Source organism: Hyperolius riggenbachi, chromosome 8 (genome assembly GCF_040937935.1).
Source record: "Hyperolius riggenbachi isolate aHypRig1 chromosome 8, aHypRig1.pri, whole genome shotgun sequence".
Lineage (NCBI taxonomy): Eukaryota > Metazoa > Chordata > Amphibia > Anura > Hyperoliidae > Hyperolius > Hyperolius riggenbachi.
The window spans coordinates 149,447,372-149,459,887 of NC_090653.1; the positions used below are offsets into that span (position 1 = coordinate 149,447,372).

Sequence of the window (12,516 nt, forward strand, 5' to 3'; positions counted from 1 at the left end):
ATGGCCCCGGCTGACGGCCAGCAGATGTGAGGCATGAGTGATAAGGCACGCGGAGGGCTCCTGAGAGACACCACCGGCGCTGTGTGGAGTTCATCCTCTGGGAGCTCAGTGTATTGTGCATGGCGGACACGCTGCAGCGGTGCATTGTGGGATGGAAACATGCCAGATACAGCAGACTCACATATAAAATCTATAGTTTATGTGCCATGGTCAATTCTCCTAACCTGTCGGTGGAAAAGCTAATAGGGATACTGTATTTTATATAAACATTTGAAAGTATGACGAGAGAATTAATTCACAAGGAAGTTATGAATTCAGGTTTATCCATTGTTCAGTAAGTGGTCATTTTAATGTCATATACATTAGGGTATATTGACTAAACTGCAGTAATCAGAATAACGTTTGTAAGGACTTAAACACGATGACTACAGCATAATGCATGTAATGTATTGATTGGCTGCGACCCACTAGAGTGCGTTTTTGGAGCTCTAAGGGCCTTTTTCCACTAGCAATCGCAATCACAAATCACAAACGCCAGTGATTGCGATTGCGATTTTTCATTAATTCTGTTATGCGATTGCGATTTGCGATTTTCATTTGCATTGCATTATCATTGTAAAAATCGCTCCAGCAAGCGATTGCGATTTGCGATTAGCGATTTCCAAATCGAATCACTGTAGTGGAAAATACTTCTCATGATTTATATGATAAAGTAACAACCCTAGCGATTTAAAAATCACTAGCGATTTGCGATTTTGCGATTCAGCAATCACAATCGCTCTAGTGGAAAAGGGCCCTTACAATTGCTGATGCTTTGGTAATGTAAGTTTATGGTGATGAGCCCACTGGAGCGATTGCGATTAGGTCTCATGGCAATCGAAGGACATGCAGCATTTAGGCTCAATACAATACCTAAATTGCCAGAAAATGCATCTCAAATAGCTTATAAAACGCTTTCACGCAGTGCTAGCGATTACAATAGCGATTTAAGATGGGTTCTTGGCCTTAAGGTCCTACGCATATCATTATTCTGACTATCACAGTTTAGTGAATATACCCCCCCTCCCCATTGTTCCTCAACATGATTGCAGTATAATGGAATGGAACCAGCGCTAGGATTCAGGTAACTATTTCAAGGTCTTTTTTAACACTTGGTGTGTACTCTAATTGTGTATACAGGATTTGTTGCAAGTTGAAGAAATCCCCCTTTTTTATGTTAAACCATGATGTCATTACTTGAATTACCAGCACTAGCCTTCCCTAAGCTTGTCAGAATTGCCTCTGGATGGACTATATCCACCAAATGTTTACACCTTGTGATTTACAGTAAAATGCTGGATCCAAGAACTATTAAATGAGATGGTGTGGTCAGATAATCTATGTGCATGGCTTTGTACCGTAAATCATGTGGGTGTATTACGGCCAATATAAAACAAAATATGTAGCTTTGTAAATATAGAACTTTAATAGGGAATAGTTAACACATGCACAATAAGAATGCGTTTTTAGTGTACCTTTTATTTAACCCCATATTTCTCTTTTGCTAAGGTGATGCTTGGGAGCTGTCTCATATATTTATTTATTTTTTTCCTGTATATTTTTTTAACTCGGAGTGTTGGTGCGTCTAAACATTTTGTGCCTTGGGTGATTGCTGCAAAGTCTTTGGTAATCAGCAATGATACATAGCTGAAACTGTATATACTGTACATACTTATGCTATGAAGAGAACATGTGACTGTAAGTTGAATGGGTAGTTCTGTTGTGTAAGAAATAGATAAGGTATGTGGTTTATTGGTACTAAATTGAAAGTTTAGGTTTAGAGAGAGTCATTGAAATGCTAAAAAATGTGGTGCTAGTCTAGTTTAAAGTGTAACTGTCGGGCATAAAATCCTTTATTTTTATCTGGTAAACAAGTAATAGGGATGCTAACCAGGCAATCCAAAAGTTAAAATCACTATTACTTGTTGATAAATGATCGTTACCCAGCTTACCTGACTCTTTATTTGGTACACACAAAATTTGGTACACAAAAAGGAAGTTGCAGGGCATGCTGGGTTGTCCTTTGCTTCTCTATTTCCCCTCAGACTTAACTAATGCAGCCTGATTGGCTAAAGTCTCTTTCCCTCCTGTTTTCTCCTCCCACACCTCTTTTCCTCTCTGGCCAATATTCCTCATGTTGAGACAATGCACTTTCCATAGTGAAGGGTGGGCAAACCAGGCAGAGGAGTAGGGCAGGAAATGACTTCAAAATGGCCACACTTAAAGGACTTACGAGCTCAAATGATAAAAAAAAAGCCCACCCGTTCATTCCGCTTGGCCCCCTTTCAATAGCGCAAACCAATCCCTCCCCCGGTCGGGTGCCAACCCCACCGACCAGGTCGGGTTAAAATTCCCCGCTCAATATGGCCGCCACAGATGGCTGAGCAGTGTCCGCATAGACGCGATTGCGGCTGCACCGCTCTAGGGCCTCCTCCCTCCGCTTCATCAAGTCATGACTGATGACGCGGCGGCAGGAGGCCCTAGAGCTGCGCAGCCGCTGCCATCTGTGGCAGCCATATTGAGCAGGGAATTTTAATCTGACTCATTCAGTGGGGTCAGGACCTGACCGGGGGGGGGGGGGGGGGGGGGCTATTGAAGCAGGGGCAAGGCGGAATGAATGAGAGGGATTCGATGGCATCCTCTAGGCCTGAAAGATAAATCGAATTTAAACCGAAATCGCGATCACTAAGATCACAATTTCAGAATCGTCAAAGCGGCGATTATCGTGATCACGTCATTTACACATGGGGACGTTTGAAGAAGTGGCTTCAAACTTCCCCAAAGTTCCGGCGCGTGCAGCCCTCAGCGTTGGACATACCTTCCACACGAGTCCATCGCTGTCTGCCAGCTCTTGTGCTTGACAAAACTCAGGGTCACATGATATACAGGAAGTATTCCGTGCATTAGAGCCTGCAGGAGGCGAAGTGGATAGACGGGCATCGCTGGACTCGTGGTGGAAGGTATGTCCAGAACTGATGCAGCTTGGGGGACAGAGGAGGCACAGAGTGGGCACAGAGACAGAGCGGGCACAGAGAGAGACACAAAGGGGGCAAAAGAGAAACCCAGAGGAGGCATAAAGAGGCAAAGGGGGCACAAAGAGAGACCGGGAGAACAAAGCTTGATTTGAAGGAAATTGTGAATCGAATCAAAATTGCAATTTTGGACAGAAATCACTCAATTCAATTTTTTCCTAAAATCGTTCAGGCCTAGCATCCTCTATACATAAAGAATTTAAAGAGAACCTTAAGTCAGAAAAAAAGTGTTTTACTCACCTGGGGCTTCTACCAGCCCCCTGCAGCAGTCCTGTGCCCTCGCAGCCACTCACTAATCCTCTGGTCCCCCCGCTGCCAGCTAGTTTCATTTTTGCCAACAGGCCCAGCCACGCGTAGCTTTTTCCGCACACCCGACTGTAATTAGCGCTATTGCGGGCCGCAACGCGTACATACGAACGCAAAGATATTCGGCAAGACAAAGCATTACGAACGCATAGATATGCGGCAACGCGTATTTTTGTACGCGTTGCAGCCTGCAATAGAGCTAATTACAGTCGGGAATGCGGAGGAAGCTACACGTGGCCAGTCCTGACGGGCCTGTCGGCAAAAACGAAACTAGCTGGCAGCAGGGGACCAGAGGATTAGTGAGTGGCTGCGAGGGCACAGGACTGCTGCAGGGGGCTGGTAGAAGCCCCAGGTGAGTAAAACTCATTTTTTTTTTTTTCTGACTTAAGGTTCACTTTAAAGAGGAGCTGTCAGCCATACTATGCCAGATAAAAAAAAAACATATATAAGTAGATAAATACTAACTCTTACATAACGTGTATTGCATGGTCCAAGTGTTGATTTCAGTGAACTTTATAAAATAAAAAAAAGTAAATGAAGAGAATTCTGTTCGCTGGCAGGGGCCATCTTTACTCTTAGCTGAAGCCAATGGTGAGGTCATTTCCTCCCTTACCCCCCCTTCTCTTCTCCCCACACCAGTAGCGTCCCACCAAGCTGGGGATGCTACAGGGTTGATTGTAAATGCAGGGAATCCCTAAGGAAATGGTAGCAGGGACGGCGGGAGTCCCCATGGACGCAATACGGTGGTAGCAGCCACTGCCTTCATGAATCGGAGGAGATGCCTGTCTGGCTGGAGTGTGGGGAGAGGACAGTCATGGGAGGCAGCCAATGAGAGGAAAAGGAGTGAGAGTGACACAAGCTGCAGCCAATCGGGCTGAACTAGCTGTCTGTGCAGAAACTCCCCCTGCCTGCACTGCAACTTCTCTTTTGGGGCTGATTACTAGCTGGGGACATGAGGATTAATCTCTGCAATAAAAAAGTAAGATTGATTTTAACCACTTAACCCCCCCGCGGTACGAATTTCTCCGTCCCTTTTTTTTCCCCCCCCCTAAATAACCAGGGATGGAGAAATCCGTACCTTCCGCGCTACCGCCGCTGTCCGCGCTCCCGCTGCTTGTGCGCACGCTCCCGCCGCTCGTACATGCCGCTTGCCCGGAGATGAATGGGAAAATCCATTCCCGTTCGTTGATCTAAGCCCCTGCAATGATCCGCTGCTTCTATTAGAAACAGCACGATCATTGTGATCTTCTCAGCCTCCTACTGCTTCCTGTAAGCGTCCTTCCGGACGCTTACAGGTCGCATGTAAGCAAACACACTGTGGACATCTTGTGGCCAAATAGTAAAACTACACCCTAAAGCATTTTACATATACAAACACATTACATTTACACAATAAATTAACTCATTACCTCCCACACTCCCCAATTTTTATTTTTTTTTTGTAATTAAAAAAACAAAAAAAAAAACAAAACATAAATAGTTACCTTAGAGACTGAACTTTTTAAATCTTTGTCAATAGGGTACAACACTGTTACTTTATAAACTATGGGCTTGTAATTAGGGATGGATGCAAAACTGAAAAAAATGCACCTTTATTTTCAAATAAAATATTGGCGCCAAACATTGTGATAGGGACATAATTTAAACTGTTTTATAACCGGGACAAATGGGCAAATACATTTCATGGGTTTTAATTACAGTAGCATGCATTATTTAACTACTTTGGCCTCCTGGACGTACTAGCTACGCCCAGGAGGCCATGTGCGCGTCCGCGCGCTCCCGCGGCTGATCGCGCGTGAGCACGCGTGCTCCCGCGGCTGATCGCGCGTGAGCACGCGTGCTCCCGGCCGCGGATCGTTAGCCCACGAATCAGTGAATCGGGCTATGGTGCCCGATCACTAATTCCTCTCCCCCGCAGAAAAAGCGACAGCTTCTCTCAGAAGCTCCGCTTTTTCTCGCTGTTGCGTCCCCCGTACGTCCCTCTAAGCGTGTGTTACGCTTAGAGTGACGTCATGTAAACTCATGGCCGCCATCTTGTGGCCAAAAGGTAAAACTACAACGAAAAGTAAAAAGTAAAAAAAAACAAAAAAAAAACCTTCATACATTTACATTATAAAATTTCTGTTTACATCCCACCCTCCCAAAAAATACCCAAATAAAATGTTTAATATAAAAAAAAAAATTACAATAATAAAAAAAACATGTAAATATTTACCTAAGGGTCTAAACTTTTTAAATATCAATGTAAAGATGAAATATTTCTATACTTTTTTTTATTTTAAACTTGTAAATAGTGATCGATGCAAAACGGGAAAAATGCACCTTTATTTCTAAATAAAATATTGTCGCCATACATTGTTATAGGGACATAATTTTAACGGTGTAATAACCGGGACATATGGGCAAATATAATACGTGAGTTTTAATTATGGAGGCATGTATTATTTTAAAACTATAATGGCTGAAAACTGAGAAATAATGATCTTTTTTCCGTTTTTTTTCTTTTATTCTTCCTGTTAAAATGCATTTACAGTAAAGTGGCTCTTAGCAAAATTTACCACCCAAAGAAAGCCTAATTGGTGGCGGAAAAAACAAGATATAGATCAGTTCATTCTGATAAGTAGTGATAGTTATAGGCTAACTAATGGGAGGTGAACATTGCTCGGATGCATAAAGTGAAAACGACTGAAGGCTGAAGTGGTTAAAAACTATAATGGCCGAAAACTGAAAAAAAAATTTCCCCAAATTGTTTCCTATTTTCCTATTTAAACACATTTAGAATAAAAAAAAATTCTTGGCATAATGTCCCACCTAAAGAAAGCCTAATTGGTGGCGAAAAAAAACAAGATATAGTTCATTTCATTGCGATAAGTAATAATAAAGTTATAGACGAATTAATGGACGGAGCACTGAAAGGTGAAAATTGCTCTGGTGTTCAAGGGGTAAAACCCCTCAGTGGTCAAGTGGTTTAAGTTATGCATTGCCTTTTTAGCATTCCTTTTATATGATCAACAGATAGAAATAGAGAATTGATTTTGTTTTTCATGTTTAAAGCCGCATCTATACGAGTAGATGCGGGCGCGATGCTCCTTATCAATCGAGCCGCTGATGCGGCTCGATTGATAAGATCCGACAGGACGGATCTCCGTACCGCCGATTCCCTGCTCGCTCCCCGCGAGGGGACAATGGCAGGGAATCGAGCGGAAGATAAGCGGTGCCGGCGGGGACGAGCGGGTAATCGAATGCAGAGCGGGGACGCGGCGGGCACGCGGAAGAGGCGATCCAGCGGCTAATCGAGCCGCCGGATCGCTACATCTCCCCGTGTAGACGGGGCTTTACAGTTACTCCTTTAAAAAGGTATTTCACTTTATCATTTGAGCTCGTAAGTCCTTTAAAAAGATTCTGTAAAGAAAAAGTTCCCTTGGGAGGTACTCACCTCAGTAGGGGGAAGCATCTGGACCCTATCGAGGCGTCCTCCTGTGTCCCACGGCGGTCTCGCTGCAGCCCACGGAACACACAGCCGACAATTTGTCAAGCTGTGCAATATTTACCTTTTCTGGCTCCAGCGGGGGCGCTGTTGCGGCTCTTCCCACGGAGATAGGCGAAAATAGCCAATTTCCGTCGGGTCCGCTCTACTGCGCAGGCGACTTGCACCTGTGCAGTAGAGCAGCCCGGCAGCGATCGGCTATTTCCGCCTATCTCCGAGTGGAGAGCCGATACTGTGCTGGAGTCGGAAAGGTAAATATTTACATCCCCGCTGTTTGGGGAGCGTTATCGCCGCCACCGTGGGACACAGGAGGACGGGGGAAGCCTTGATAGGATCCGGAGGCTTCCCCCACCCGAGGTGAGTACCCCCTAGGGGAACTTTTTTTTGTTACAGATTTTCTTTAAAATGGGAAATGCTAAGGGTTTTTTTTTTTTGTTTTTGTTCTGGGCCCGTTTCCACTAGTACGGTGTGATTTCTTTGCAGAAAACGCATAAACTAATTTGCATACGTTTTTGTGTATTTTTGTAAGTATGCAATTTTTAACCATGTCAGTGCCTGTGTGCTTTTACATTGATTTTACACGACAACATATATGAATTCGCAAGGAGAATTTGCATAGCGAAAACGCGTGCGAATTTCCTATTTAATACATTACATGCAAATTGCACACTAGCCTTGAGGTGTGCAAATTCCGATGGCTCTGCTGTGCAGATATTTTTTCTGCAGTCCACCGCACAGATTTCCTGACAAGTGGAAACGGGCCCATTGACTAATATTGGCTATGCAAATCTGCATGCTAAAAACGCATGCAGATTTGCTCTAGTGGAAACGGCCCTTACTGTAGAAAAATCACAAATCAAAACGTGGACAGTGCAATACATATGTGTTGTAAGTAGAGCAAGTGTATAGATATAATTTTTTTTTTTTACTTTTTCTGAGATAGTAACTACCCCCTGGCATAGTAAACATCACAAGTACGCAATTAGTATAAAAGATTTTGGCTAGGGTTCAGGATGTATAGATCAAATAGTAGAAATTTATTGATAAATACAAAAATGACACAATTTCATAGCTTGATTTGCATGCAAATATCAGCTTCATAAAATAACCAGTAAAAAACTTGCGGAGTATCTAGGCACCAACAATGAGATGCTCTAACCTTGACAGCAACTATCTAGTCTAGGCCGGCATCATGCGTCCATCCATACATCCATACAATGGCGCCCACTCACTCCTAAGCGTTGCTCAACTTAATTGCAGTGCGTGATGCTTGGGAGGCTGCTCCCATAGGGGCCACTGAGTCCACCTGCACAGCAGCGATATTCAATTAGATAAACAAAGATCTCCACAGGGATAGGGAATAGCTTCCAAATAGAAAGTCACTCTTACCACCTCCGTTGTAGCTTGCTGTGTGGGTACCCACTTGATGATACTGCACGGTGTCCCATATGGTGAGAGGACGGCACAGTCCTCCAACTTGTGTTGAGCGTATGCTCAGGCAGTCCCTCTTAGAGCGGTGGCCGGGGTGAGGTATGCCCAGTCAGGGTAATACCTTAGTGCTGCGCCTAAAAGGCAGTATCAGCTGTCGGCTGTATTCCGCTGCTCCAAGCCGCAATCGGCAGTGGCGGCACGCATGGAGTGGTGCATTGGCGGCTCCAGAGTCGGTAACATCCGCTAGTATGGATGTGACGTTTACGTGGTGCACTAGGCTCCGCCCATCGACGCATTTCCCGCCTCTTACAGGCGATTCGTCAGGATGTACTGATGGGCGTACTCTTTCCTTCCTTTATACAGCGTGCATTCTTTCACTCCTCCTCCTGTCTAGCAACTGTTGCTAGTATACACAACAGCTCCGTAGAGGTAATGGGGGCTCTAGGAAGTCCCAATGCTCTCCCGATATCCTCATACTTCACACGTCACAGACAGACAATGCTCCGCTCTACTTTGTAATGATAGCTTTGTAACATTGTAGTTCTTTTCGATCCAGTTATCCGGTATCACACCAGCACTGTCCTTGATCGCATTATATTTAAATTTGGCAGGGGGGGTGGGTGGGGGTTTTTTAAGCCAGGGGAGAAGAGGCTTCTATAGATTGTATTCAAGGCATATATTTGTTTACCTCAAATCCACTCTGAGTATGACACACTTGCCGCATCTGTCATACTTTCATTCACTCACGGGCTAATACTATCGCTCACCTATTACTAACTATAGATAAGCAATCTCTGTTGCATCTCTATCTCCTTCTAGTATAGATCTGTTTTTTCAGATACGACTTTAAGTTGAAGTCATTATTCAGACCATAGGGGCTAAGAGTTTGGAGTCGAAAGATCCACATCCCCTCTTTACACAGTAAGGGCCCTTTTCCACTATGAAATGCGATCGCGATTCTGATCGCAATCGCGTTTCAATTTCCACCATGCGATTGCGCTACTATACTCATTATAGTACAGCTCAATCGCATACAAAACGCGGCAGGATGACGATTGCGCTTTGACCAAAATCGCATCGCAATCGGATCACACTAATGGAAATTGCTGCTGCAGTTTCCATTAGTTTAATGTACCTTGCGATTTGCGATCAGAATCAAATCGCAGGCTAGTGGAAAAAGGCCCGAATTCATTGGTCATATCACCCCTCTGCTTGGACATATTCAGTTTGTAAATGCCCTTGAACAGTGTACCTTGCAATCTACTCCCATGTTCAGTGGCATAGTGTCTGCCTAGGGTTGTATCCATATCCCCATTTACAATACTGCACATATGCTCATGGATACGGACTTTTAAAGCCCTTTCAGTCATCCCTATATACATAAGGCCACATGGGCAAGATATCATATAGACAACATTTTCAGTATCACAGTTTATAAATGATCTTATTTGAAATTCATTGGCACCTCCACTATCCCAGAACGTTTTGGCCTTATGTACATAGGGACATGCCTTGCATTTTCCGCACCTATGCATCCCCTGAATTGGGGTTTTATTCAACCAGGTCCTCAGGGGTGGGCTGCTTCTATATTCACTGCTAAGTAACATGTCTTTTAGATTATTAGCCCTTCTGGCCACTATCTTAGGGGTAGGATCAATTATCTTTGCAATCTCAGCTGAACCTGTCAGTATATGCCAGTGTCGTCCCATCAATTGGTGCAGTTTGTCCCAGTGTGCCCCATACGTGGTGATCATTTTGATCCTATCCTCAGATGGACCACTGTCCCCCCCCCCCCCCCACCTGGTGGGACATTATGGCCTGGCACATCTCGCCCTCCTCCGTCTAGTAGGTCCTCTCGATTTTTGTCCCAGGCCTTTCTTAGTGCCCTTTTAAGGATCTTGTGGGGGTAACCTCGCTCACGGAACCTCTGGTACATTTCTCTGGATTCATTTCTGAAGCAGGTATCAGTGGAGCAGTTCCTGCGTAAACACAGGAACTGACCATATGGGATCCCTCTAATTAGGTGGTTTGGATGGTGGCTGGTGGCGTGGAGGAGGCTGTTGCCTGCTGTGGGTTTACGATATGATGATGTACATATCTGATCACCCTCAATAGTTAGCAGCAAATCCAAAAAAGATAATTTTTTCCTGACTGAAATTGTAAGCAAGTTTTATGTTGCGCTCAACACTATTAATGCGTCTTACGAATTTCCTATTTGATACATTACATGCAAATTGCACACTAGCCTTGAGGTGTGCAAATTCCGATGGCTCTGCTGTGCGGATATTTTTTCTGCAGTCCACCGCGCAGATTTCCTGACAAGTGGAAACAGGCCCATTGACTAATATTGGCTATGCGAATCTGCATGCAAAAAACGCATGCAGATTTGCTCTAGTGGAAACGGCCCTTTCTGTAGAAAAATCACAAATCAAAACGTGGACAGTGCAATACATGTTATGTAAGTAGAGCAAGTGTATAGATATAATTTTTTTTTTCTAACTTTTTCTGAGATAGTAACTACCCCCTGGCACGTGTCTGCGTGGGTTTCCTCCGGGCACTCTGGTTTCCTCCCACATTCCAAAAACATACGGATAAGTTAATTGGCTCCCCCTAAAAAAAAAAATTGGCCCTAGACTACAGTACTTACACTACATAATATAGACATATGGCAATGGTAGGGATTAGATTGTGAGCTCCTTTTGAGGGACAGTTAGTGACTATATATATATATATATATATATATATATATATATATATATATATATATATATATATATATATATATATATATATATATAATATATATACACACACTGTACAGCGCTGCGTAATATGTCGGCGCTATATAAATACTAAATAATAATAATAATAAAGTACCCCTTGACAAATATATATTTATTTGTACTACATAATTGGTTCTAAACAATTTTCAAGCATTTACTATTGCTTTTAACTAGCTAAAATTTTAATTTGATGTTTAAGATTTATCATTTTCTAAAACTCTAAATTTGTTATTTTTGGTTAAGTATATCAATCCTGAGTACCCACTGGAACCATCAAGTACCTCCTGGGGTATGTGTACCACATGTTAAGAACCTAGGCTGTAGAGGGTGCTATTGAGGAATTGTTCCCTATGAGTATTCCTGCTGGGTCCCTTAAACTAGACTAGCGACAAATAATTCATTTGATACATAGGTTATGTTAATTTTATGCACATGTATGCAGCTTGGAATTGGACCAATTGAAGTTATCACCTTCTGAACTTGATTGGTCTACTTCCAAGCTTTTTGAAATTAACATCAAATTTGAATCCAGTCAAAATTCATTAGTTTACAATTTTTTTTGTTTTGTTATTAAAACACATCGGAAATACAGCCAGAAGTGTTGGCAAATCAATGGTAAAACAGAGGTCATTGATATAGTGAGAATAACTTGTCACAATTACCCAAGAAGCATGACTTCATACGTACAATAACTGGCCTTACAACTGTTACATGTGAAAGAAAACCCAAACAAAGAACCGAACTAAAAAAAAAACAAGTGTTCCAGGAAATGTACTCAAGCAGTAGCAAACCGATATAATTTACGAACCACTAGAATTCTATGGTCTGGAAGTGGACCACTCAGACCTGTCAAACTGTCAAATTTTATTAGTATCTAATCAACCATCTCTATTTAGGTTACTTATACAGGTCCTTCTAAAAAAATTAGCATATTGTGATAAAGTTCATTATTTTCTGTAATGTACTGATAAACTTTAGACTTTCATGTATTTTAGATTCATTACACACAACTGAAGTAGATCAAGCCTTTTATTGTTTTAATATTGATGATTTTGCCATACAGCTCATGAAAACCCACAATAACTAACTCAAAAAATGTGCAAATCATGAAAAGGTTCTCTAAACGAGATATTGGCCTAATCATCTGAATCAACTAACATTAAAGCGGATCCGAGGTGAAAAACTAACTATAACAAGTAACTTGTCTTTATTTAGTTTTAGTTAAGTTTAGATCAGGCTTTCTCAACCAGGGTTCCCTGGAACCCCAGGGTTCCTTGAGGACTCTGCAGGGGTTCCTTGGCATTTTACCCCATCGTGGGGGAAGTATAATCGAGCACACTATAATAGGTGGTACTGTAACAAGAAGCACTAAATTGGGGGGCCAGCAGACAGTATAATGTGTGGCAGTGTAATAGGAGATAGTGAAATTAGCAGCCTA

General features: G+C 42.8%; 1 protein-coding gene across 4 annotated transcripts in view; it reads left to right on the forward strand.

The window, feature by feature from the left end:
- The window catches only part of OGT (O-linked N-acetylglucosamine (GlcNAc) transferase), a 94,685-nt gene that overhangs the window by 122 nt on the left and 82,047 nt on the right, over window positions 1–12,516 (forward strand). Inside the window, exon 1 of one of the 4 annotated variants that reach the window (XM_068247524.1) lies at window positions 172–334. The exons of the other annotated variants lie outside the window; for them this stretch is intronic. The gene's annotated coding sequence lies outside the window, so the exon portion shown is untranslated. Of the gene's footprint in view, window positions 1–171; window positions 335–12,516 lie in introns of those variants that run through there. 4 annotated transcript variants of the gene reach the window in all.